This window comes from Oncorhynchus masou, chromosome 1 (assembly GCF_036934945.1).
Source record: "Oncorhynchus masou masou isolate Uvic2021 chromosome 1, UVic_Omas_1.1, whole genome shotgun sequence".
Classification (NCBI taxonomy): Eukaryota; Metazoa; Chordata; class Actinopteri; order Salmoniformes; family Salmonidae; genus Oncorhynchus; species Oncorhynchus masou.
In genome coordinates this window covers 62157393-62183186 of record NC_088212.1, presented here as the reverse complement: position 1 = coordinate 62183186, position 25794 = coordinate 62157393, and the positions used below count along the sequence as shown (strand labels likewise).

The window sequence follows — 25794 nt, the reverse complement described above, 5'->3', positions numbered from 1 at the left end:
GAAAATGGTATGCAATTACAGGTTTATTACCTAATAGCAATGTAATATTATGTGTTACCATACGCTACAGCTATAGGTTTATGTTTTTCACTTTAAAAAAATGAATTTCCCTACAGCCTAATTAAACAGTGGCTCAACCATTGCAACATAGGCCTACAGTAGGCTGTTAAGGTCAGTATTGGTAATAATGAAGGGAAGCTAACCTGTAATTGGAAGCAAAACTGTTTTGTCATGAAATTGAATACTTTGTAACTATATCAGTTTACTCATGGAAAGTTTTTTATTTTCATGTGATGTACATTTATTTTGAAGATGAGTTTTGTCTCCATCTCCCTTGAGTGCTCTCGGTTCCCAGTGAGGGCTTTACTTCCACCCGCCTGTTTTGATTGGACGAAGATTTCTTAACCTAGTCTAACCGTTCGCGCTGTTCTCTTGCACTGTCTGGGTCTGGGAACGTGCGACAGATGAGAAACTGCTTCCATCTGGTATCGCAGGGAAAAGGGGGTGATTCTACTTAGGCGCCCTCGGCAAGACATCCTGTTTGCATTGCTACTAAGATCTGCAAGCTTCGTTACGTTTCACTAGAAAGCTGGAGAGGACGTGCGCTCCTAAACGTCTGCACCGGATTGATCGTTGGGGATGCTACGGTTTTAATCCTTCACTCATTCTCATTTTCTCATGATACTGTACTCGCCCTAGGCGTCTAGTTCCACTGTCTTCTCAAACGGTCCACGGCATTTCTCTTATCCAGCGGAACGCACAAGAGGAGAGGCGCTTGGACCAGGAGTGATAACGCAAGGACCGGTCGAGTTGGATGTTCATAGCCATAAAGAAGTGGTCATAGTCTGGAGCTGCTAATGGGACAAGCAGTGGACTGACAACATTGAGTCTGGTTTTACTTCAAGCAAGGTAAAGGATTTAGCCCATAGTTATTGTCCTGTCAATTTATTTTAGTACAGTTGTGTTGTGCAATTTCTGGAGTCATTTGAACTGGAAAATGTGATAGTCCTGCGATTGGACCGAAATTGCTTTTCCAAAAGATAAAACCTATCTCTCAGAAGCGACATTTTTGATACATTTAATACGCAGTCTGAGTGGACTGTGTCCATTGTATGTCCAGCACTTTAAATGTAGTAAATTAGGGCAATAGGCGACTTATTTTGGGGGGGTATTTTGATTTTCATCAGGACGGTAAACATAGCCTATATCGAATTATCTCTTGTATTTGTTTTCATATATCCTCTGTTTCTAATCGGAAGCCTGGCGGTCCAATTACATCTATTCACGGCTTGTTTGACACACGGGTTGGCTATACTACGTATTTGAGCCCATCGATCCATTTTCAGGTTTTTGTGACGAATATTCTACACGGTAACTTTCTCTGCAAGTGTAGGGTATACGGGGATACATTTCCTTGAAAGTGTTTGTAGTTAAATAGCTAATTGAACTGAATTGGATGAATAGCCAAATCATATGTATATTGTATTCATTGTAATGCGGACGATATTCCACTTTCTCTCCGTCCTGCATTCATAATATAATTTATTATATTATATTTTAAAGTCAGTTTAATTTTCTTCAAATGTGTATGTTTTGTATTTGTTGCTATTTGATAGCTGTCGTTTGAATCTTTTTGTTTAGCCTACTTCTGAGTCACAGTTTTATAGTGATAACAGGTTGGTGTACCATTTACAACTGAATACAAACTGAATGGGGAAAAACATAGTTTTCCTCTTGTTGCGTCTCTAACCAAGGCGATATAGCCTAGTGCACATTTTTGTTGCATTGCTCATGGACATCTTATTAGGCTAAACTACTCAACAATTCATGTGAAATGTGAATTTCAGAATTCACAGGCATTCTAACATGTTTTCAATAGGTTTTATTCATAGGGAGAAGGAAGCCTAAAGAAGAAAGCGTGCGTAACTGGTTCAGTGCATTGACTGTGTGTATTCACATAACCCTCAGTATTCATGTCCACAGCTCATGATTGCTGCTTGCGAGAAGAAAATAATCTCTCCCCCCCCCCACCCGCTACCCCTCTATACCCCCACCGCACTGTTGCTCAGCGAAATGTCTGCTCTGTTTCCCTTCATGTGCTCTTGTGGGAACCATTCATATAATAATTTAACGTTCTCCTTATTGAACATGCTTTTACTGATATTAGTGGTCTGTGTTACGCCCTAACAAGGTATTGAAATGAAATAATGCACATCAAAGGGTTTATCATTTAATTGATTGTATTTAATGGTGATTTTACCCCTCAAAATTCATTCCTAATGCTTAATTTGATGAAACAATAATTCATGAATTAAAAATGAAAGTGTAATAATGCTTGATGGTGAAATCTTTTGAGCAGCATAACCAGAAGTGAATGACACATCAGAGAAGGCTTAGCTCCAGTCACAACTGAGGCATTGGTGTGTGACATGACTGCTGAAAATAGTTCAGATATATATATATATATATATCAAAGAATTGCATAGATTGTTTCATCGCTTATTCCATAGCCTATTTCAAATTTACTCAAACGTTTTAAAATCAGTTTTGAACAACAACAACAAAAACACATTTCAGAATCATCGTTAACTGAAAGATCCGTTTAGTTTCTGACTGACTGACCATACTTAAATAGTTGAATGACAAAACTGAATAGACCTCTATAACTACAGTTACAGGCAACAGTCTTGAAACCCCCCAGAGGAAGAAAATACATGTATTCAAGGAATCAATAGAGGGTGCTGTTGGTCTGTGGACAGCTGGCCCAGTTTGCTTACCTCGGGCACTAGTCTCTGAGGGACACTCAAAAAGATGGAGCGCCACCACCGGTGTTGCCCATGGTCCCAGGGGACGGAGAATTCAATCTAACAGAGGCTCTGGCTAATGCTGTGGCACTTTGTCAGGATTAACATCTTTCTAGTCAGTGGCTTTTGTTACCTTCGGTGTCACGTTACCACCTTGGAGTTCTGGGGAGGGGAGAAAAACGAGGACCCGGTTTCCTGCTCTGCTCCACGCTGTGCAATTCCAATTCCACATTACTGTGAGTCGATAGAGGAAGAGGCTCAATCATTTTCAACAAATAAAGGCATTTGTTATTTTGACTGCCAGCCAGAGCTTTTCAAGGAGTTCTTTTTCTACTTCGGAAAAAAAAGGAAAGACGCCATAGTGTGCCCTTTTTAAAATGTAGACTAAATGCACATCCGTCAGCTAAATAGAAATAAAAAGCTCGCAGTTTGCTGATTTTGAGCTGAAAAAATATCTGAATATTGTCATCGATTTTGGAAGTAAAGCAAGAAGTTCTTGTTTGGCCATGTGTCCTTTGGTATGGATTCTAATCGTAAGGTAGTCTACAAATGACTTGACATAACACTATTACAACTTTTAAACACACAGTACCTGGATAATTATTAGTGGATGCCACCTAGGCCTTGGTCCTCCTGGGGGCGCATGGCAGCCTAGTTAAGGCATCAAGTTATCTGAATATGTGACACTTCTTCTTAACCGTGCTTACATGTCACTGTTCGATAGTATGCTAATATGGGACGTCTGTGTCTCTCCATCAGCAGCTAGTAGGGTGAGAGATTGGATTGAATCATTATCCTCATGTCGTGGGACAAATGGTGGGGTACCATTTCACAATCCAAGACAGTAGATATTCCGTGTCTACTGCTTGGTTACCACTAGGCTTCTTTTCATTCCCTGTGCGTCTCTGTTGTTTACATGTCATTCAGGTCATGTGACAGACATTAAGGTCAGGCGAGGTGGTTTTTAGGCAGTCCCGTGCTATGCCCACGCCATCTATCTCACAAGCAATGGGACATGAAAGGAAGGTATTACGGCATTGCTGGTTGAACCTGAGCCTTGGACCTTTCTTCAGACGGATATTTACGGCGACTTTGAGGACGAATGAAGCTAGTAATAGTCAGGTCGTAGAATAACCAGCAAGTCTCATTTAATGAAGCATTCTGGACAAAAATAATCTTGAATAGTGGTGTTTGAATCTATTTTCATTCACTAATTACGGCATTGATAGTGGGTGGACAATTATAGAGATTTAATGAATAGTTAGAGAATTATGCAGTACTAATATTGCTTGACACTGATGAAAGTATGACCATGGCTCAGTTTATTCAAAGCTGTTCTTATTGTTGCACTCTACTTATTGATGGGTAAATCACTATGTGGGTGCACAGAACACTGTCACTTACCCTCAAGAGCATCATTGATAATGATTTCATGTTCAAGCAATATAAACACACGTTATTGCAACTTATGTACATACTTGCTGAATAAGACAATCATAACACATGTAGGGAATGTTCAAGTAAAATACATGCTTATTCTTCAGTCTGAAAACAACAGGAACGCTTGGGCTGGTAGACTTGACCCTGAGTGTGTTAAGATACTACAAGACCAGAACACCATGTTCCTTCCATGCCACCTTTAGTGTACAACGTTGTAATCTGAAAGGACTCTTCGTTGAAGGCCATATGAAGTATTTATTTTCTCTCTTCACCCATAAGTGCAAGGCAATGTGTGAGTCAATGTCTATTTCAAAGGGTGTCAACATTGAGGCCATATAGTCCCCTTCTCCTTGGGCTACCTTTTCATGACAGTAACATGCATAGAAATATGTTTTGCTTTCTGACATGGTATTTTAATGTAATGCTTCTGATTAACATACTTTAGGGGTTCTAATACTCTCTAGAGCTTCTGTATAGAAGGGTAGCTTTGAGAAGGGAATATGTCAGAATCTTATTGCTGGTGATCAACTCTGAAGCTGTGCACAAGCTGTGTATATGATACTGTATGAGCATCAGCGTCTATGTGAGTGTGGATATGTGGACACATGCTCAAACTGTGTCCATATGCGTGTCAAAAGCACAAGCTTAACATACTGAAGGCCAACATGCCAAATGCTGCATGAAGCTTAACTGATTATGGGGTTGATTTAGGTAGGGCCTCATTTACACTACCAGCGTTGCAGTCTGAATTATCCACTCATTAAAACAGACTTCTCAGGAACATTGTAATGCCTTTATCAACCTTCCTTCCACTGTTTCCTGGAGGGGACATGTTGGCTGAACTGGATTTGATGTCTGGCAGCAGCGTACATAGTCTTTCTCTGATGTCAAATTCACACTTTGATCAAATTACGCATTACCCCATTGCTTTTCTTTAAGCTTGGTGCTCGTCGTGATGTTCTAGCAAATTTTCCCTCGTAACATTTGTGTGTATACATTTTTGGATCACATGCACTTGGGAAAAGGGGGTCGAAGTCACACAAAGTTAAACAATTCCATAACTTTTGAGAATGGCAAGTTTTGTACTGTACATTTGCTCTGAGTGCATTTTGTGAACTGGAAAGCTTTTTGTCATGAGAGGGTTTGGCTGAATTTCACCCTGACTTTCAAAAAACTAATAACAGACTTTCCGATTACATTTACATTCTAGTCATTTAGAAGACTCTTTCATCCAGAGAGACTTATAGTTAGCGCATTCATCTTACGATAGCTAGGTGAGGATATGATAGATATAGTATAGATATAGACATACAGTAGTGAAGACTGTATCTATCTATAACATCCTAGCGGTTGACAGGCTAAGGCTACTAACGTATAACCCCATTGCAATCAGCGTTTGCTCCACAACATATCAGCATTCTTTTAACATTCTTTGAAGCTGCATCCATCTTTCCTCTTTCATTTAAGGACCCACTGAATGTGAATTTCTGGCAGGCTCTTTGTTGCATAAGAATGAGTGTGCTCATGGAGATACTGTAATGGGATATTCAGTGCTTTCGGAAACTCTTCGGAAGACCCCTTGACTTTTTACACATTTTGTTATGTTACAGACTTATTCTAAAATGGATTAAATTGCTTTTCCCTCTCGTGAATCTACACACAATACCCCATAACGACAAAGCAAAGACAGGTTTAAAAATATATAAATAAATATTCAGACTCTTTACTCAGCACTTTGTTGAAGCACATTTGGCAGTGATTACAGCCTCGAGTCTTCTTGGGTATGACGCTATAAGCTTGGCACACCTGTATTTGGGGAGTTTCTCCCATTCTTCTCTGCAGATCCTCTCAAGCTCTATCAGGTTGGATGGGGATCTTCGCTGCACAGCTGTTTTCAGGTCTATCCAGAGATGTTCGATCAGATTCAAGTCTATGTTCAGAGACTTGTCCCGAAGCCACTCCTGCATTGTCTTGGCTGTGTACTTGGCATTCAATCCAAATAGTTCAATCTTGGTTTCATCAGACCAGACAATCTTGTTTATCATGGTCTGAAAGTTCTTTAGGTGCCATTTAGCAAACTCAAAGCAGGCTGTCATGTGCCTTTTACTGAGCAATGGCTTCCGTCTGGCCACTTTACCATCAAGGCCTGATTGGTGTAGTGCTGCAGAGTCCTCCCATCTCCACAGAGGATCTCTGGAGCTCAATCAGAGTGACCATCGGGTTCTTGGTCACCTCCTCAGTTTTGGAGTGCGGCCAGCTCTATTATTTCATTTTACCTTTATTTAACTAGGCAAGTCAGTTAAGAACAAATTCTTATTTTCAATGATGGCCTAGGAACAGTGGGTTAACTGCCTGTTCAGGGGCAGAACAACAGTTTTGTACCTTGTCGGCTTGGGGGTTTGAACTTGCAACGTTCCGGTTACTAGTCCAATGCTCTAACCACTAGGCTACCCTGCTGCCCCAATGAAGAGTATTGGTGGTTCCAAACTTCTTCCATTTAAAAATGATTGAGGCCACTGTGTTCTTGGGGACCTTCAATGCTGCAGACATGTTTTGTACTTTTCCCCAGATCTGTGCATCAACCCAATCCTGTCTCAGAGCTCTACGTACAATTCCTTCAACCTCGTGGCTTGATATTTGCTCTTACATGCACTGTCAACTGTGGGACCTTATATAGACAGGTGTGTGCCCTTCCAAATCATGTCCAATCAATTGAAAGTACAATAGGTGGACTCCAATCAAGTTGTAGAAACATATCAAGGATGATCAATGGAAACAGGATGCACCTGAACTCAATTTCGAGTCTCATAGCAAAGGGTCTGAATACTTATGTAAATAAGGTAATTCTGTATTAGATTTTTTTTATGTGCATAAAAATCTAAAAACCTGTTTTCACTTTGTCATTTTGGGGTATTGTGTGCAGATTGATTAGGAAAATATGTAATTTAATTTAATACATTTTAGAACAAGGCTGTACCATAACAAAGTGTGGAAAAAGGAGGGAGTCTGAATACTTTCCGAATGCACTGTATGTACATCTGTACCACAGCTGAAATCCCTACAGCTATTTTTTTGTCTTTCAAGAAACAAACAATAGACATTTACAATATTCTCTTATATAAACTCAGCAAAACAATAATTGTCCTCCCACTGTGTCAACTGTGTTTATTTTCAGCAAACTCAACATTTGTAAATATTTGTATGAACATAACAAGATTCAACAACTGATTAAACAATTTCCACAGACATGTGACTAACAGAAATAAAATAATATGTCCCTTAACCAAGGGGGGGGGGGGTCAAAATAAAAAGTAACAGTCAGTATCTGGTGTGGCCACCAGCTGCATTAAGAACTGCAGTGCATCTCCTCCTCATTGACTGCACCAGATTTGCCAGTTCTTGCTGTGAGATGTTACCCCACTCTTCCACCAAGGCACCTGCAAGTTCCCGGACATTTCTGGGGGGGGAATGGCCCCTTCCCTCATTACTTCCAACAGGTCCCAGACGTGCTCAATGGGATTGAGATTCGGGCTCATCGCTGGCCATGGCAGAACACTGACATTCTTGACCTGCAGGAAATCACGCACAGAACGAGCTCGTTCTGCAGGAAGGATTCCACATGAGGGAGGAGGATGTCTTCCCTGTAACGCACAGCGTTGAGATTGCCTGCAATAACAACAAGCTCAGTCCGATGATGCTGTAATACAGCGCCCCAGACCATGACCAGACCCTCCACCTCCAAATCGATTCTGCTCCAGAGTACAGACCTCGGTGTAATGCTCATTCCTTCGACGATAAACGCGAATCCGACCATCACCTCTGGTGAGACAAAACCACGACTCGTCGGTGAAGAGCACTTTTTGCCAGTTCTGTCTGGTCCAGCGACGGTGGGTTTGTGCCCATAAGTGAGGTTGTTGCCTGTGATATCTGGTGAGGACCTGCCTTACAACAGGCCTACAAGCCCTCAGTCCAGCCTCTCTCAGCCTATTGTGGACAGGCTGAGCACTGATGTAGGGACTGTGCCCCATACACTACCCACCATTGTGACCTGTACGCTCTCGTTGGTTGGCCCTCGCTTCGTACTCGTCGCCAAACCCACTGGCTTCAGGTTATCTACAAGACTCTGCTAGGTAAAGTCCAGCCTTATCTCAGCTCACTGGTCACCATAGCAGCACCCACTCGTAGCACGCGCTCCAGCAGGTATATCTCACTGGTCACCCCCAAAGCCAATTCCTCCTTTGGTCGTCTTTCCTTCCAGTTCTCTGTTGCCCATGACTGGAACGAATTGCAAAAATCTCTGAAGCTGGAGACTCACATCTCCCTCACTAACTTTAAGCACCAGCTATCAGAGCAGCTCACAGATCACTGCACCTGTACGTAGCCCATCTGTAAACAGCCCATCTATCTAACTACCTCATCCCCATACTGGTATTTGTTTATTTAATTATTTTGCTCCTTTGCACCCCAGTATCTCTACCTGCACATTCATCTTCAGCCGATCTACCATTCCAGTGTTTAATTGCTATATTGTAATTACTTCACCACCATGGCCTATTTATTTCCTTAACTTACCTAATTTGCACTCACTGTATATAGACTTTTTGTTTTCTTTTGTTCTGCTGTATTATTGACTGTATGTTTTGTTTATTCCATGTGTAACTCTGTGTTGTTGTATGTGTCGAATTGCTACGCTTTATCTTGGCCAGTCGCAGTTGCAAATGAGAACTTGTTCTCAACTAGCCTACCTAGCCTGTTTTTCAGAGTCAGTAGAAAGGCCTCTTTAGTGTCCTAAGTTTTCATAACTGTGACCTTAATTGTCTACCATCCGTCAGCTGTTAGCGTCTTAACGACCGTTCCACAGGTGCATGTTCATTATTAGTTTATGGTACATTGAACACGCAGGGAAACAGTGACCCTTTACAATGAAGATCTGTGAGGTTATTTGGATTATCCTTGATAGACAGGGTCCTGAAAAAGTGATGTTTCTTTTTTTTACTCTGCTTGCATACCACCGCTAGTCCTTGAATAAAAATTCAAATATATGAATGTATGCAATAAGTCCTGTATTTTCTGTGCAAACTTGATTCCTAAATGAGATTTTTCATGGCATAATCGAAAGAAACTGCTTTGATAAGAGCAATGGCCAAGCTGACCTTTAAAAATAAAACACAGTCCATAAGGGATTTGGCTTCAATATACTGTATGTATGGTAATATGGCTGAGTTCTCTCCCAGGCCTTAGGAGACCTTCTTAGCCCTACTTTCCTGAGAGCAGAGGTGCATATCTTTTTCATTTCAAATACAAAAAAAAGTTTATATGCTGTTTGTTGGGTATTGTCTTTGTTTGTTTTTCATGGACAACTGGCAGTCACTGCAGGGTGCTTTTCTTCACTGTTGCTCCAAGGCATTAGCAGATGTGTTCTGAGTATTTCTGATAGGACTTTGCACATGACATCTAATGCCATTGTACTATAGGTTCAATAAGCAAGGGCACTGAGGGGAGCGATGGAAGGGGCACATAAATTAGCTTGCTGAACAAAAGCAATTAGCTTGCTTTTGACCTTTTTAATAAGATACTAATACTCAGAGGATTATGGTCTCGGTTTAATATGGAAATGCGAACGGCTAAACATATACAGAAAACACTGTTGCGTTGACCTAAGACCGAAGTATAAATGCAGACCCCTGGTTGAAAACAATAATCTTAAGCATCTCAGAGGTGCACCTTGTAATCAACCTCAACATTTACTTTCCTTTTTAGCCCTGTAAGGGGTGGAGGAGGAATTGATTAGCAATGACAGGCTCCATTACACCCACTCTACATCTGCAATAACCCTATTTGCTGGTTGCCCACACACCAACCCAGTCAACAACAGAAAGCACCTAAACATAAAGAGGACAAGGGGAAAGCGTTTCTGTTTAAAGGAACCACTAAGATGGAATACGCAGGCACTAAATGTGCAGCCCATCCTCCCCCTTGCTCTAATGCTAAGATAACATATTTTTTATTTATAAATCACCTGTAGTCTGCAATCAGAGTGCTAAGTGCACTAGGTTCATTCATTATTTGCTGGCATATGGTACATTTGCATAATCAGCTAATGCTTACTCTAGCTCTCTTCCTTTTATCATTTGCTGTGCGTATTGGCAGTGTGAGATTCAGGGCAATTCAACTTCTCCGTGATGTGCACTCTTCGTTAAATAGTCTAATTATACGTCTTAGACAATCCTGAAAGAAAGAATGAAAGCGAACTGAGAATCACAACCTGCTTGTTGTTAAATTTTCTGTTGATGTGTAGCTATTTGAATGTTGTGTCTGTAGATATGAAAAGAGCCCATGTTAATCACGGATGCATATTCCATCTTTGAATGGGTATCAGTTGCTTCAGCAGCCTGTGAAATTAGCTGAATTTAGCAAAGTAACAGAAAATGGCAGGTGGAAATAACAGTGTTTCACAGTGTCTGGTTCTTTTGCATCCGTTTGTATGTAATTTGGAATGAGATGCAAAAGAGCAAACTACTTGCTGGCTTATATTTGGACAAGTACTCCCATACTGTCTGAAGACACTTTGAAAAGGGTCTTATTTCCACCCACTTTTTGGGCTTCTCCATGGGAGGTACCGAGGATTGATAATGTATTTTTCTGGGGAAAGAAGGGTTTTGATAGTAACATTGGAAACACAATTTTTTATTTTATTAAAATTCACTAGGCAAGTCAGTTAAGAACACATTCTTATTTTCATTGACAGCCTAGGAACGGTGGGTTAACTGCCTTGTTCAGGGGCAGAAGGACAGATTTTTACCTTGTTAGCTCAGAGATCTGAACTCACAACCTTTCGCTTACTAGTCCAACACTCGAACCACTAGGCTTCGCTGCCACAATAAAATATATTAAATTGATTGGAAGCTTGATAGATCAAGACTGTAAGCGGCAACATATTTCAAAAGGCCTTTTCATTTTCGCTGTCCTTATTTTCTGCATTGTGCCAGTTTATTAAGTACATCCATCGTACCAGGTCGGACCCCCCTTTGCCTCCAGAACAGGCATTGTACAAGGTGTCAGAAATGATCCGTAGGGATGTTGGTCCATGCTGAAGTGATGGCATCACACAGTTGCTGCACATTGGATGGCGGTACATTCATGGTGCAAACAGCCCGTTCGATCTCATCCCAAAGTTGCTCTACTGGGTTGAGGTCTGGGTCCTGCGCTGGCCACTCAAGTAAACTGAACTCATTGTCTTGTTCCAGGCTATGTTTTTCCACTCCTCAATTGTCCAGTGTTGGTGATCGCGTGCCCACTGGAGCTGCTTCTTCTTGTTTTAAAGCTGATAGGAGTGGAACCCGGTGTGGTCGTCTGCTGAAATTGTCCATTTGTGACAAGGTCCTACGAGTTGTGCGTTCCGAGATGCCCTTCTGTACACCACTGTTGTACTGCGCTGTTATTTGTCTGTTTGTAGCCCGCTTGCATGATTCTTTCCATTCTTCTTCGACCTTTCTCATCAACAAGCTGTTTTCGCCCACAGGACTGCCGCTTATTGGATGTTTTTAGTTTGTCGCACCATTCTCTGTAATCCCTAGACACTGTCTTGCATGAAAGCGCAGGAGGGCGGTTGTTTCTAAAATACTGGATCCTTGCGCGCCTGGCACCGACAATCATACCATGCTCAAAGTCACTTAGGTCACTTGTTGTCCCGATTCTAATTTTCCATTGAACAGTAACTGAATGCCTCGATGCCTGTCTGCCTGCTTGATAAAGCAAGCCATGGCCACGTAACTCACTGTCTGTAGGAGTGATCCGTTTTTGTGAACGGGATGATGTGTCTAATAAACTCTCCGGTGAGTGTATATTGTGGAGGTGCTGCTTGTAATAAAGTGAAGGCAAAGAGCTGTGTCTGGCTTCTTCCCCACTCAGAGTAGGACTGTAAATGTCACAGTGTCTGTAATAAAGGATTGTGAAACTTATCCCATTGTATCTCAGGCTGCCTGGCTCTACTTAGTGTTGTCCACCTGCTACCTCACTACCTCTACCTCTCTGCAAACTTCAGTCAGAATTCTAGGGATTTCTTTATAACTGTTACTTTAAAACTTTTCTTCTGAGAATAATTTTAAGTATTGAGATTATATTGTAGGTAATTGAAAGCGGTTTGGCAATCTTTCCATGGCCTTTGTTTCTTGGGGGTTTTACAGCAGGACAGAAATGGTTACTACATGGGTTAAGTGGCTGACATGGGTGGCCCAGAGATAGGTACCCATTAAAGGGATACTTTGGGATTTTGGCCCTCTACTTCCCCAGAATCAGATGAACACCTGGATAGCATTTTTATGTCTCTGCATCCAGTATGAAGGAAGTTAGAGGTAGTTTCACAAGCCAATGCTAACTAGCCTTAGTACAATGACTGGAAATCTATGGTCTCTACTAGCATGCTTGGAGTTACCATAGACTTCCAGTCATTGCGCTAACACTTGATAGCAACTTCCTTCAAATTGCACACAGAAACATAAAATGGTATCCATGAGTTCATCTTACTCTGGGGAAGAACAGTACCAGTCAAAAATTTGGACACACCTACTCACTCAAGGGCTTTTCTTTATTTGTACTATTTTCTACATTGTAGAAAAGTAGTGAAGTCATCAACACTATGAAATGACACATAGGTAATCACGTAGTAACCAAAAAAGTGTCAAACAAATCTAATTATATTTTAGATTGTAGATTCTTCAAAGAAGCCACCCTATGCCTTCATGACTGCTTTGCACACTCTTGGCATTCTCTCGACCAGCTTCACCTGGAATGCTTTTCCAACAGTCTTGAAGGAGTTCCCACATATGCTGAGCACATGTTGGCTGCTTTTCCTGCTTTTTCTTCACTCTTAATCTCAGGCCTCCCTTCCTCTCTGAGCTCAGCCACAGCCCTATCAGCCTGTTCTGTCTGAGCTGAGGCTTCTTCACTTGGTATTATCCTTCATCAGTCTGTTAGCACCCTGCCAGTCAGCCAGGCTCCCCTCTCAGCACCTTTCACAAAAAAAATACTGGATTTAATGTGTCTGTGTGATGTAGGCCTGTCTTCCTTGGGGAATCCAAGATCACTTTGAGATAGGCCAAACACAAGCTACACTAGACCAGGTGTCATCTTATCAGTCACAGCTGGAGGACAGTAAGACAAAACAGAGCCCTAAGGCCTCCATGCTATAACTGGGATATATGTGGTCTTAAAAGCTTTGGCAATGTATACTAATACTGTCAATCCTACCGTTAGACAATTCCATGGAGAGGGAATAATCAAGGTCTGCTCCCAGTTGTCTCAATCCTTTGGTCACCCTTTTCCTCAGAAGGGGTCATAAGGTTTAAATAAAAGTTTAAACAAGTTTAAATAAAATGCTCTAACCAGAGCCCAATTAGGAATTGTCTGGAGAATGTAATATAATTTTATTGATATTAAAAAAACAACGATTAAGTCAACCTTGAACTGGCTTCATATGATCTTTGACTTCCAATAGTGAGCATATATTTCACAGGAGAGGGAGTTGGCGAGACAAAGGTTTTTGAATTCATCGGGAAGTTAGCACACATGTAAGGGGAAGTGCAGTCAGCACATACTGTAGAAGCTGTTAGGGTATCATACGCCTTAACATACTGGGGTGAAACAAGGAGACCAGATGCTGCACTCATAGTCTGTTGAGACCTTTATGTGGTCTTTGGCATTCACAGCTTTGTTCCAGCGATCTTCCGAGCTTCAGAATTACCCATGGAAGGAAATCTGTCTCATATGAATTATGAAACAAAAATACCCCCCGCGGATCTTCATCAGTAGTTTGTTTACTTCTTGTGGAAGAGGGATGCAGGCTATGTACTGTGGTATAATGTGGTCTTTGCTTCCATCCTGGATGCATTAAAATTGTATAGGTATGCAAATTATTTTCTCCCATTTCTCATTTTAGATTTTATTTGTCATTATAATAAGAAATGGAGTGTCATTGATTACATTTGTTTCTTTCATTTTGCACATCTAAAGTTCTAATTTCCTCCAGGGGAAATTGTATGGGAATCAATAGGTTAGGGGGAGAGGCTGTATTCATGTGAATCCCATTGTGATGGTACATCTGGTGGCCCACTCAAATGGTTGCTCTGCTTTTGACGTGCAGATTCTAACCACACAAACCAGTCAAACTCAGTGACACACAAATGCTCGAGAAAAACCTTACCACCACATGTTTTCAAACTGATGCTTGGCACTTTTTAATCAACTTATTTTTCTGCCCTCAGTCATGTGGTCATGAAGACGGTTGTATTTCTTTTTTAACCATTAAGAACAGTGAATCTTTGAATAATTTATTTAGTTCTGCTTCTAGTATTTTTGCTAATGGGGAATTATTTGGTCACAAAGGCATACATTTGTAAATGAGGCTGATAAACTTTTGGTGCAGAGTTTTGTCTGACACAGGAATTCTCTTGTCCACTGTTTAGGTTGTCAAGTTTTTAGGGAAGGCAGGATGTGTACCAGGGTCCTTTCATACAGGCGTCTCAGATGCTGGGCTATTCAGTCCTGCCTCTTTTCACAGTGCCCTAATCTCTTTATCAGCTCGCAACAATGAAGGATTGAGCCCCCCCTCTCTTCTCTCGAGCCAGACCCCTTGATTCAGGACACTGGAAAGGGGAATAGTCAATACTGACCACACTCTTCCCCTGGACAGCAGCAGACTCAGCACTGTCTGTAAGAGTTTGAAGTATGTTGTCACTTTCCATTTGACTCCATGGGTAATATGGCAGACAATGCTAAAAACCAAAATAGGGAAAAAAGAGAGAAAAGAAAGAAAAAAGTTTGCATCTATTATGTGTTGTTCGCTTGGGTTGTTTCAAACTGTCAGGGTAGCTTTGCATCAGTGCACCCATTCACCACTCTGGAATTGGCACCTATTAGACCCCACCAGCTCCTCCACTGTCTGCAGGGAAGCCATTTTGATTTCTGTCCCAGAGCTGTTTGTCAGCCTCCAATGAGATGGCTTTTCCGTGACTGGAAACCCCTCTGGGTCATTTCTCATTCTGTGTGTTTGGAAAGTGCATTAAAGTATTTTAGGCCCCACTGATTGGTATGAGGCCAAGTTTCAGCTAATTTCCTACATCTGTTTTAACTCCCCCATATCTAGGGATTTCTTTATAACTGTTACTTTAAAACTTTTCTTCTGAGAATAATTTAAAGGCTTGAGATTATATTGTAGGTAATTGAAGCAGTTTGATAATCTTTCCATGGCCTTTGTTTCTTGGGATGAGTTTTACAGCAGGGCAGAAATTGTTACTACATGGGTTAAGTGGCTGACATTGTGGGTGGCCCAGGGGTAGGTACCCATTAAAGGGATACTTTGGTATTTTGGCCGTCTACTTCCCCAGAGTCAGATGAACTCCTGGATACCAGTTTTATGTCTCTGCATCCAGTATGAAGGAAGTTAGAGGACGTTTCACGTGCCAATGCTAACAAGCATTAGCACAATGACTGGACATCTATGGTCTCTACTAGCATGCTAGCAGTTACCATAGACTTCCAGTCATTGCGCTAACACGAGTTAGCAACTTCCTTCAAACTGCATGCAGAAACATAAAACATAAGCAACGTTTGGACACACCTACTCATTCAAGGGTTTTTCTTAATTTTTTCCTATTTTCTACATTGTAGAATAATAGTGAAGACATCAAAACAATGAAATAACAGATAGTAACCAACAAGAAATTTTAACCAATCAAAATATATAGCCACCCTTTGCCTTGATGATAGCTTTGCACTCTCTTGGCATTTTCTCAACCAGCTTCACCTGGAATGCTTTTCCAACAGTCTTGAATGAGTCCCCACATATGCTGAGTACTTGTTGAACTCTTTACCTTCACTCTGCGGTCCAACTTATCCAAACCATTCCAATTGGGTTGAGGTCGGGTGATTGTGGAGGCCAGGTCATCTGATGCAGCACTCCATCACTCCCGTTCTTGGTCAAATAGCCCTTACACAGCCTGTGTGTGTTGGGTCATTATCTTGTTGTAAAACAAATGATAGTTCCACTAAGCACAAACCAGATGGGATGGAATATTGCTGCAGAATGTTGTGGTAGCCATGCTGGTTAATTTTGCCTTGAATTATAAATAAATCACTGACGGTGTCACCAGCAAAGCACCCCCACACCACCACTCGTCCTCCTCCATGCTTCACGGTGGGAACCACACATGGAGAGATTATCCGTTCATCTACTCAGCGTCTCACAAAGACACGGCTGTTGGAACCAAAAATCTAAAATTTGGACTCATCAGACTAAGGACATATTTCAACCGGCCTTATGTCCATTGCTCGTGTTTCTTGGCGCAAACTTGTCTCTTCTTATTATTGGTGACCTTTAGTAGTGGTTTCTTTGTAGCAGTTTGACCACGAAGGCCTGATTCACCCAGTCTCCTCTGAAAAGTTGATGTTGAGATGTGTCGGTTACTTGAACTCTGTGAAGCATTTTTTGGGGCTGTAATTTCTGAGGCTGGTAACACTAATGAACTTATCCTCTGCAGCAGAGGTAATTCTGGTTCTTCCTTTCCTGTGGCGGTCCTCATGAGAGACAGTTTCATCATAGCGCTTGATGGTTTTTTAAGTTTTCCGTATTGACTTACCATGTTTCAAAGTACAGATGGACTGTCATTTCTCTTTGCTTATTTGAGCTGTTCTTGCAATAATATGGACTTGGTATTTTACCAAATTTGACCAAATAGGGCTGTCTTTTTTCACCCCTACCTTGTCACAACACAACCGATTGGCTTAAACACATTAAGAAGGAAATCAATTCCACAAGTTAATTTGTTGTTGTTGTTGTTGAATTCTACCCCTTTTTTCTCCCCAATTTCATGGTATCCAATTGTTAGTAGCTACTATCTTGTCTCATCGATACAACTATTGTACGGGCTCGGGAGAGACTAAGGTTGAAAGTCATGTGTCCTCCGATACACAACCCAATCAAGCCACACTGCTTCTTAACACAGCGCACATCCAACCCGGAAGCCAGCCACACCAATGTTTCGGAGGAAACACCATGCACCTGGCAACCTTGGTTAGTGTGCACTGTGCCCGGCCCACCACAGGTGTCGCTGGTGCGCGATGAGACAAGGATATCACTACCAGCCGAACCCTCCATCATTGGGACGACGCTAGGCCAATTGTGCGTCGCCCTACGGACCTCCCGGGTCATGGCCGCACCCTGAACCACTGCGCCACCCAGGAGGCCCACAAATTAACTTTAAACAAGGCACACCTGTTAGTGTGCAAAGTTAGTTAGTGTGTTATTTCATAGTTTTGAAGTCTTCACTATTATTCCACAATGTAGAAAATAGTAAAAAAAAAGAAAAACCCTGGAATGAGTACGTGTGTCCAAACTTTTGACCGGTACTGTAGATAAAGGGCTTCATTGCCAAAATCCTGAAATATCCCTTTAAGGAAATCATTTTTTCTCCCTTTATAATTGAGGCAGTTGAGCATGAGCAGCACAACCAGTGAAGGACCAGGAATGTCATGGCCTGCTCAATGGAAACGGCTGTGGGCTGAAAGATGCCTGTCACTCCCGCAAGGACATTGGGGCTGTAAACTCCAGGAGGGCTGTCATTAACATGACACTCAGATGGGTGTAGTAAACGAGGACCTGATCGTAATGGAGGGCAGGAGTGGGAGATGGGAAGGTATGTCTCCTGCTGTGCCTTCTACCAGAACACCAGGCCCCTTAACATACCATAACCCTGTCACCCCCGACACTCCCACCAATACACACAAGAGAGCAAACAATCCCCAGCTTCTATTTTCTGTCATGTAAAATGGTAGTCTTTTCATCTGCTGCCCAAAAGGCTCGTTCAAGTTAGTACTTAGCCATCCCTTCCCAGCAATCAAACCATTGGCCTTTTATTTATTTTACACTGGGAGGAAACCTACTTTACTTTTGAAGGCCAGATGCATTATTGCAGGCCTGACAGCTGCTTCCATTTGAAGTACTCTCCTTAGTTACAGCAGAGCGCTGGTTTATTCAATGGCTTCCAAGGTGATGCCTATTTTTTTATTTTTTTTATTTTACTAGTTAAGAACAAATTCTTATTTTCAATGACGGCCTAGGAACAGTGGGTTAACTGCCTGTTCAGGGGCAGAACGACAGATTTTGTACCTTGTCAGCTCGGGGATTTAAACTTGCAACCTTTCGGTTACTAGTCCAATGCTCTAACCACTAGGCTACACTGCCGCCCTATACGATACTGTCACGCCTTGGTCTTAGTATTTTGTGTTTTAGTTAATTAGTTGGTCAGGCCAGGGTGTGACATGGGTTTATGTTATTGTGTTGTAGTATTGGGGTTTTTGTAGGCATTGGGATTGTGGTTGATTAGGGGTGTGTTTAGTTTAGGTTTGGCTGCCTGAAGCGGTTCTCAATCAGAGTCAGGTGATTCTTGTTGTCTCTGATAGGGAACCGTATTTAGGTAGCCTGGGTTTCACTGTGTATTTCGTGGGTAATTGTTCCTGTCTCTGTGTAGTTTCACCAGATAGGCTGTAATTAGGTTTCACGTTCCGTTTTGTTGTTATTTATTTATATCAGTTATTTCATGTACCGCGATTCATTCATTAAAAAACATGAGTAACCAACACGCTGCATTTTGGTCCGACTCTCTTTCGACAAACGAAGAACGCCGTTACAGATACACTGTAAACTTAAGATTTCATCTTAGGCAAAGCGTGGCTCCTTTGAAGAATCTAAAATCTAAAATATATTTTGATTTTTTAAAATACTTTTTTGGTTACTACATAATTCCATATGTGTTATTTCATAGTTTTTATGTCTTCACTATTATTCTACAATGTAGAAAATAGTAAAAACCGAGAAATACCCTTGAATGGGTAAGTGTGTCCAAACTTTTGACTGGTACTGTATGTTACGGCACTTTGGTTTCACGGATGAATACTGTATGTTGAAATGGAACTCAATGATCTGTTTCTGTCTTCTGTCCTTTTTTAAATAGGATAGATTGGCTATATTGGCTACGGTATAGGTCTAATGTGATAGGCTGGTTATAGGCAGACTGAGTAGGCCTATAACTCCATTCCTATTCTATTCATAGTTTTGAGAAATTAATTGAATAGGAAACAAGCTATTATCAGGCTGATTAATACTATGCCTGTCTGTTGAATTTGGAAAAATCCACCCGCACTTGGTCCCACCCCACCTACTCAGCCAGTCAGGAGCTGCTACTGCGGTGTGGCTGTGGCACACTGCATACTTTTTACTAAAACAGTACGTGCTAAAAAAGTATGCGACAATGAGTACATGGTATGCAGTTTAAATATGTAGTACGCTAGTATGGATATTCAGACGCAGCCAGTGTCTGCTGTTGTTTTCGAGAGAGGTGCAGCAGCCTTGGTCTCAGCACATCCACCTGAGTAAAGCATTTCAAAAACAATTTGCCAACGTGGCTTTGAAGAAGGAGGCGCTTGCATGCCTCACAGTTAGATTTGTGATTGGCGGAAACGCTGACGTTTCTTGTTCCCTCGTCCTTGGTGCCTTGATCTGTCAGACACTACTTGATAAAAAATGTAAAGGCTCACCTGTTAGGCCCATAAATATGGCAGGTGTATAGTAGCTCATACTGATGGCTGTATATTTTTTAAATCCTTGAAAATGATCAGGGGTTATGCTGAGGTGAGCATACAGATTGACTTATTTTTCCCATTCACAAGCCACTAAACAGTACAGCACTTGGACTACCACCTGCACTTAATATGAGCAATTACATGCCTGACTAGAATGTGAGATCTTAGTTTTGGGGATTTAGTTGAGTCTCTTGGGTGTTTGTATGGGTTGATAAGTGGCCCTGTGATACTGTGTGTGGCTACATTAGGGACTGAAGCTCGAACTGCACTTGGCATTAAAGACAGGCAGATGTGGCCATTTATCACCAGCCTTCGCTCTGCAAGCAAAGCAGCACCTGGGGGCCTCTGCAGGAGGGAGAAAGACTGAGGTAAAGGAAGAAAGAGAGATGGAGGAAGAGGGAGAGAGAGAGATCGAGGGTCAGACAGGAATGTGCATGTCTGCCGAAGCCATTAGAAAGTGAATCTGCTCGGCCTCGACTGAGATTTCTGAATGGATTTGCACAGATATGACATTGATACTAAATTGACTTCATTTTTTTCTCCTGCACCTTTCAATTCTGTCTGGCAGGCTATTACTGTAACAGGCGTTTTCAAAAGAGCCAATGTAAAAATGCAACTACTTCATCTTACTCTAACTTAGCTGATACACAACCATACATGCATCCAGTGAGACTTGCTGGGTTCAGTTGGTATCTGGGTTTTGCGAGCCCCTACTTTGATAATGTGTCAAATAAAGTTGACCAGTGCCGCTCATCGCCCATTTTCCCCAAGCGTCAGTGTTCAGAATGTAGCAAACATAGCCGGTCAGCCCCCTTAACTCATCTTATTCTGAAATGGCTTTTCAATTCCAAAGTGGAGCTGCAAGGGAAAGGAACTTGACAAAACCTATATGACATAAACCATTTATAGTGCAGCTCCATCATACCGCCCAATGTCAAATCAGCCTGGATAGTTCATTTAGAAGAATTTAAAAAAAAAGTATAATCGCACATGGTTTCAGGGAAACAATAACAGATTATGACTGGCCAGTGGCAGTTCTCGAAGTCGAGAGTTTGATTTGAAAAAACTAAGATTGAGAAGAAAAAAATTATTAAATGGAAAGTTTAGTCACTGGGAGAGTATGGTTGAGACTGGGACTTTCCAGTATTGCTAGGCAGACAGGGCATAATGTGTGTGTGTGTGTGTGTGTGTGAGGGAGAGAGAGAGAGAGAGTCAGAGACTGTGTGTGACTTAGGTCTAAGATAACTGCATGATTGATTGTTTTGACCCTTATTTTAAGATCAGACTTTTCATTGATTCTAAGTGGTTACCAAGTGGAATTACATTGAAACAAATTGAGTGTTTTTTTTCCGTAATTAATTATTGTTAGATTAAACATGGTGAGAGCTGCTTTGTGCTGTCTGGGTTCTCTCTGGACGATCTCTTACAAAAATTTAGAGTATGTGTCTGTGCCCATAGAGATCCTATACTTCCATTCACATTTTTGTTCACACATGCCTAAGCATATAGGGCATTCATTCAGACATTGGAAATGACGCCTTTCGTACGCACACCTTTCCTACGCACTTGGTATTCAGACTTACCTTATGAAGGTGCGTAACGGGCATTGCAGGCATGGTTCCTTTGCACGTGCTGAATAATTGTAATTCTACCGCTGAAAACCCTCCCTCTTGCTGGCCAACAGATTTTCTCATGGAGTTTTCATTCAATATGGTTTTCAGTACATTTATCTTAAGCCTTTCCTTTAAAGAGTTGTGTACAGTTTAGTTTGAATATATCGAGAGAATGGTTTCAGAATATTAGGGATCAATGAAAGCAAGCCGTTTCAGCACCTTTTGCTATATTTGAAAATACTCTGATCTTGTAGATTATTTAGGGTTAGGAATGTGTTTATGAATCATAAAAATCAGGTTTGGAGAGCCTTTATGCGTGAAAGAAAGAAAAACGTTGGTTTGATTCATGCTGAATATTTCGTTATTTAACACATTGTGATGTTGGAAGATTAGTGTACATAACATTATCATAAGGAGAAAAGTCTCCAATAGTAGGATATACCCTCGTCTATTGCCTGCAGTAACCATGGAACTGTGTACTGACACAGCCAAGTATTGCGCCATGAGTTGGGTTCAAACTGTTTCGCTTGCTCTGCGATTTGCTCCATAACGATTTAATTTGCCTACTTGTCTTTTTGTGTATTAACAACAGTTACTAATGATCCTCCGCAACAACCACATGGCTGTGACATTGTTTACAGAGGAAGCAAATGAAGGTTAACAAAACAATGTAATTAAATGGCATGATAATGTAGGCTATACCAACTGAAGGGAACTGACAGTAAATTGGAAGTTGAATATATGTTGTTATTAAAGCCCACTGACGGTTGGTACAGATAGTGGCTAATATTTTACATGATGGAAACAGGAAACAGAGAACGTCTGGGTAGCCTATAATTAAGACATTCAAGAGTGCCCATTCCTACAAGTTAAAAGGCTGTACAATTTAAATTCTGCATTTCATAAAGTTTATATACATATATCTATATATATTGATATGCTTCAGTTTACTGCCATATGACTGGTTTCACATTTATATTTTTTATTTTTTTATTTCACCTTTATTTAACCAGGTAGGCTAGTTGAGAACAAGTTCTCATTTGCAACTGCGACCTGGCCAAGATAAAGCATAGCAGTGTGAACAGACAACACAGAGTTACACATGGACTAAACAATAAACAAGTCAATAACACAGTAGAAAAAAAAGAGAGTCTATATACATTGTGTGCAAAAGGCATGAGGAGGTAGGCAAATAATTTTGCAGATTAACACTGGAGTGATAAATGATCAGATGGTTGTGTACAGGTAGATATATTGGTGTGCAAAAGAGCAGAAAAGTAAATAAATACAAACAGTATGGGGATGAGGTAGGTAAAATTGGGTGGGCTATTTACCGATAGACTATGTACAGCTGCAGCGATCGGTTAGCTGCTCAGATAGCAGATGTTTGAAGTTGGTGAGGGAGATAAAAGTCTCCAACTTCAGCGATTTTTGCAATTCGTTTTGTCTGTAAGCGAATATAAAATCAAATTTATCTAAAACAATTCATATTTACAAATCCCTGATCTGAACAGATTACTCAATATATCTTACCAAGTTGTAAATGACATTGCGTGGAGAAGGGTGTTATTTCTATTGGGAAAAATGAAGTCTATATTCTTTCCACTTGGAACTGGTAGGTTCATGAGACCTCATTCATGGTTTTCTCCTGCTTAAAGGTTGTGGAATTATTAGGAAAGGTCAGAATACAGCGTATCTGTAAACACACCTCTGCCACACCTTAAATTATTAGATCTCCACACGATCAAAACGAATAGCAGGTGAATAGCACGCTATTCTCATGCTTAAGTTCACGGTCAGCATTTTTATACATGACCCTAATCGTGATGGGATGTTAATTGCTTAATTAACTTAGGAACCACACCTGTGAGGATTTCATTTGTATCTCTCATTTGCTCAAGTGCTTCCATTATTTACTAGGTAAATAATTAAATTCAAGTGGTAATGAGGGTCTACACAGCTGGCATATATTTTTTACTAGTAATAATACTTATAAAACTTGTCCCATTGTCCCCCCCTTCCAAATAGATAATGAATTGTGTTTACTTCAGCTGTTATCCAATTGAACTTATCCTATTTTGTTGCAAGAAAAAGTTAATATGCAACCATTAACCATCAGAAGCTGGAGAGCAGGGCATGTTGAATGGAAATTATTGAATGATGCATTATTTAAATAGTGAGGAGTCGAGCTGGCTGGCTCAAACCATTTTCATTATGGTATGAATTATTTCACATTGTAGTCTGTGCAATAATCAAGGGCCATGGTGAAAGAGTGAGAGATAGAGAGTGAGAAGATACTGTAAAGGAAGAGAGAGGGGACAGAGATTGAGGGAGGTCGAGTCTGAAAGCGAGGAGCTTATTTCACACTGGATCTAGCTCACCGGAACTAATCAGCCATGATGGAGTTGTAGGCAGAATGCACAGAAATCCTTATAACATTGAAAATGACAGATTTAGTCATTAGTGGCAGAGCGGAGCGTACAGTGGGAAACCTACATCTCCTGGTCCCCACAGTGAGTGGGCGTGTGTGGGGGGAGGAGACTAGCTAGCATTGATGAATGAGCCCCAACTGGGTCCGATTATACAGCGTACAGGCTGGCACAGAGGGAGAGAGGGAGAGGTAGGGGGAGGGAGGGAGAGGTAGTGGGAGGGAGGGAGGGGTGGTTGGAGGAGAGAGTCCTTTAGCATCCTGCTGCAGCCAATTTCGTCCGCACCAATGACTCTTAACACCTGTAAATAAACCCATGCCAAAGCCTTATTTATCAAATGATTCAAAGTTATCGATTTCTCCCACCCATGTAACAGGGTTTGTGGGGAGTTTGCAGTGTTTGGGGAAATTGTGAAAGTCCAATCGGAGGGAATGAATTAGTGGCACAGAGAGCGAGCCAAGCGATGTTTAGTATTCACCAAAGTAGGCCGGAGCCTCTTTTAATTTGGCAAGCGACAGCGGGTGTATGTCAGCGCCCCCCGCCTCACCTCTGGCCAGTGTGCTGTGAAGAAATGGCTGTTTAAATGAAGAAGGTGACTCTAATGGAAGAGCATTTTTTTCCAGAGCTGCTCCCACTCTGACTCATGTCACTTGATATTCATTGGAGGCTGTCTCAGCGCGACTAGCTCAGGGCTTAGTCCTATCAAGATAACCATTCGGTGGCCCAGCTCTTTTGACTACTCCAGGAAATAAAAAAAAGAGATACTATATGTTACTTACCAATGACAACAAAAAAGCAAAGAAGAGAAATTGCACTTACTTATCATTAGAAGAGGAAGATTGCTGTCTTATCCTTGAGGACTGATGGTTCCAGCCTGCCATTAGATACAGGCTCGATACAAGTGGAGAAAATGGTGGAAATATTAATGCAAATCATGCTCAACATTTATATTGACTATTGAAATGGTGTTAGGCAAAGTTCAGGAATTTAGAGTATGGCAGATTACCCAAGGGCTTATCTCATTAAATGCAGTTGCTTTATCTTAAATAGGGCGATTTCTTCAAACGTCCACCACCACCACCACACTAATTATCTATTATGTATTGCATGGCTATTCAATTCTATGCTATTTTTTACACAAATTAATCTCCTCCACAGAGAGAACTGCAATATCATAAACAAAGAAATGCCAATGTCTAAATAGCACTTTATCATTTTCACAGCATGTACTCTACTCCTATGCAGTTTGAAGATGTATGGAGATAAATTGATGCAATCTAATATCAGCCGCTACACATCCTATTCGTCAGCACTGGTGAGAGACAAAATCATTTGCTTTCAGTTGTGAAGTAAAATAGTATGGTTTATAAACTGAAAGACGGACTTAAATGATTTGATGTTAATTTTTGTTCTCCTGGGTGAAACATAGATTTTGAATCTGACACCCATGCTGCTGAGGCTAAATGTATGTTAAAAGCATATTGAATTTCCCTCAATTGCAGGTTTTCTACACAGGTAATATGATGCAGTGGCAGCATCTCCTTCAGAATGAATCACCAGTCAAGGAGGCAAAGTGGAGGGATTTAATTCGGGCACAAGTAGGGTGCGCGTCAACAGAGGAGGTCAGCGACCTCTATCTGGATAAATAAAGGACGGTCGTTTGGTGGCAAAAGCTCATAATCTGGCAAATACATATTCATCAGCTTACCCATAAACATCATCCACAAGAGGTGAGCACTGCTCTGAATATCAACATACAGGGGAAAAGATTCAGGCTCTGGGATTGAGCGTTTTTATCTCCTAACTGTCCAGGCCTACTTTATGTCCCCTCCCCCCTACTCCCACTCCCACCTCTCTCGACTCTAAATGTAT

The 25794-nt window shown here is 41.3% G+C and overlaps 1 protein-coding gene across 4 annotated transcripts in view; it reads left to right on the top strand.

The window, feature by feature from the left end:
• Positions 1 to 445: 445 nt before the first annotated feature.
• LOC135547563 (cadherin-11-like) overlaps positions 446 to 25794 on the top strand; it is a 68159-nt gene continuing 42810 nt past the window's right edge. Inside the window, exons 1-2 of one of the 4 annotated variants that reach the window (XM_064976685.1) lie at positions 446 to 647; positions 752 to 909. The gene's annotated coding sequence lies outside the window, so the exon portion shown is untranslated. Of the gene's footprint in view, positions 910 to 25149; positions 25238 to 25424; positions 25653 to 25794 lie in introns of those variants that run through there. The other 3 variants (XM_064976692.1, XM_064976677.1, XM_064976698.1) reach the window with 3 other exon arrangements.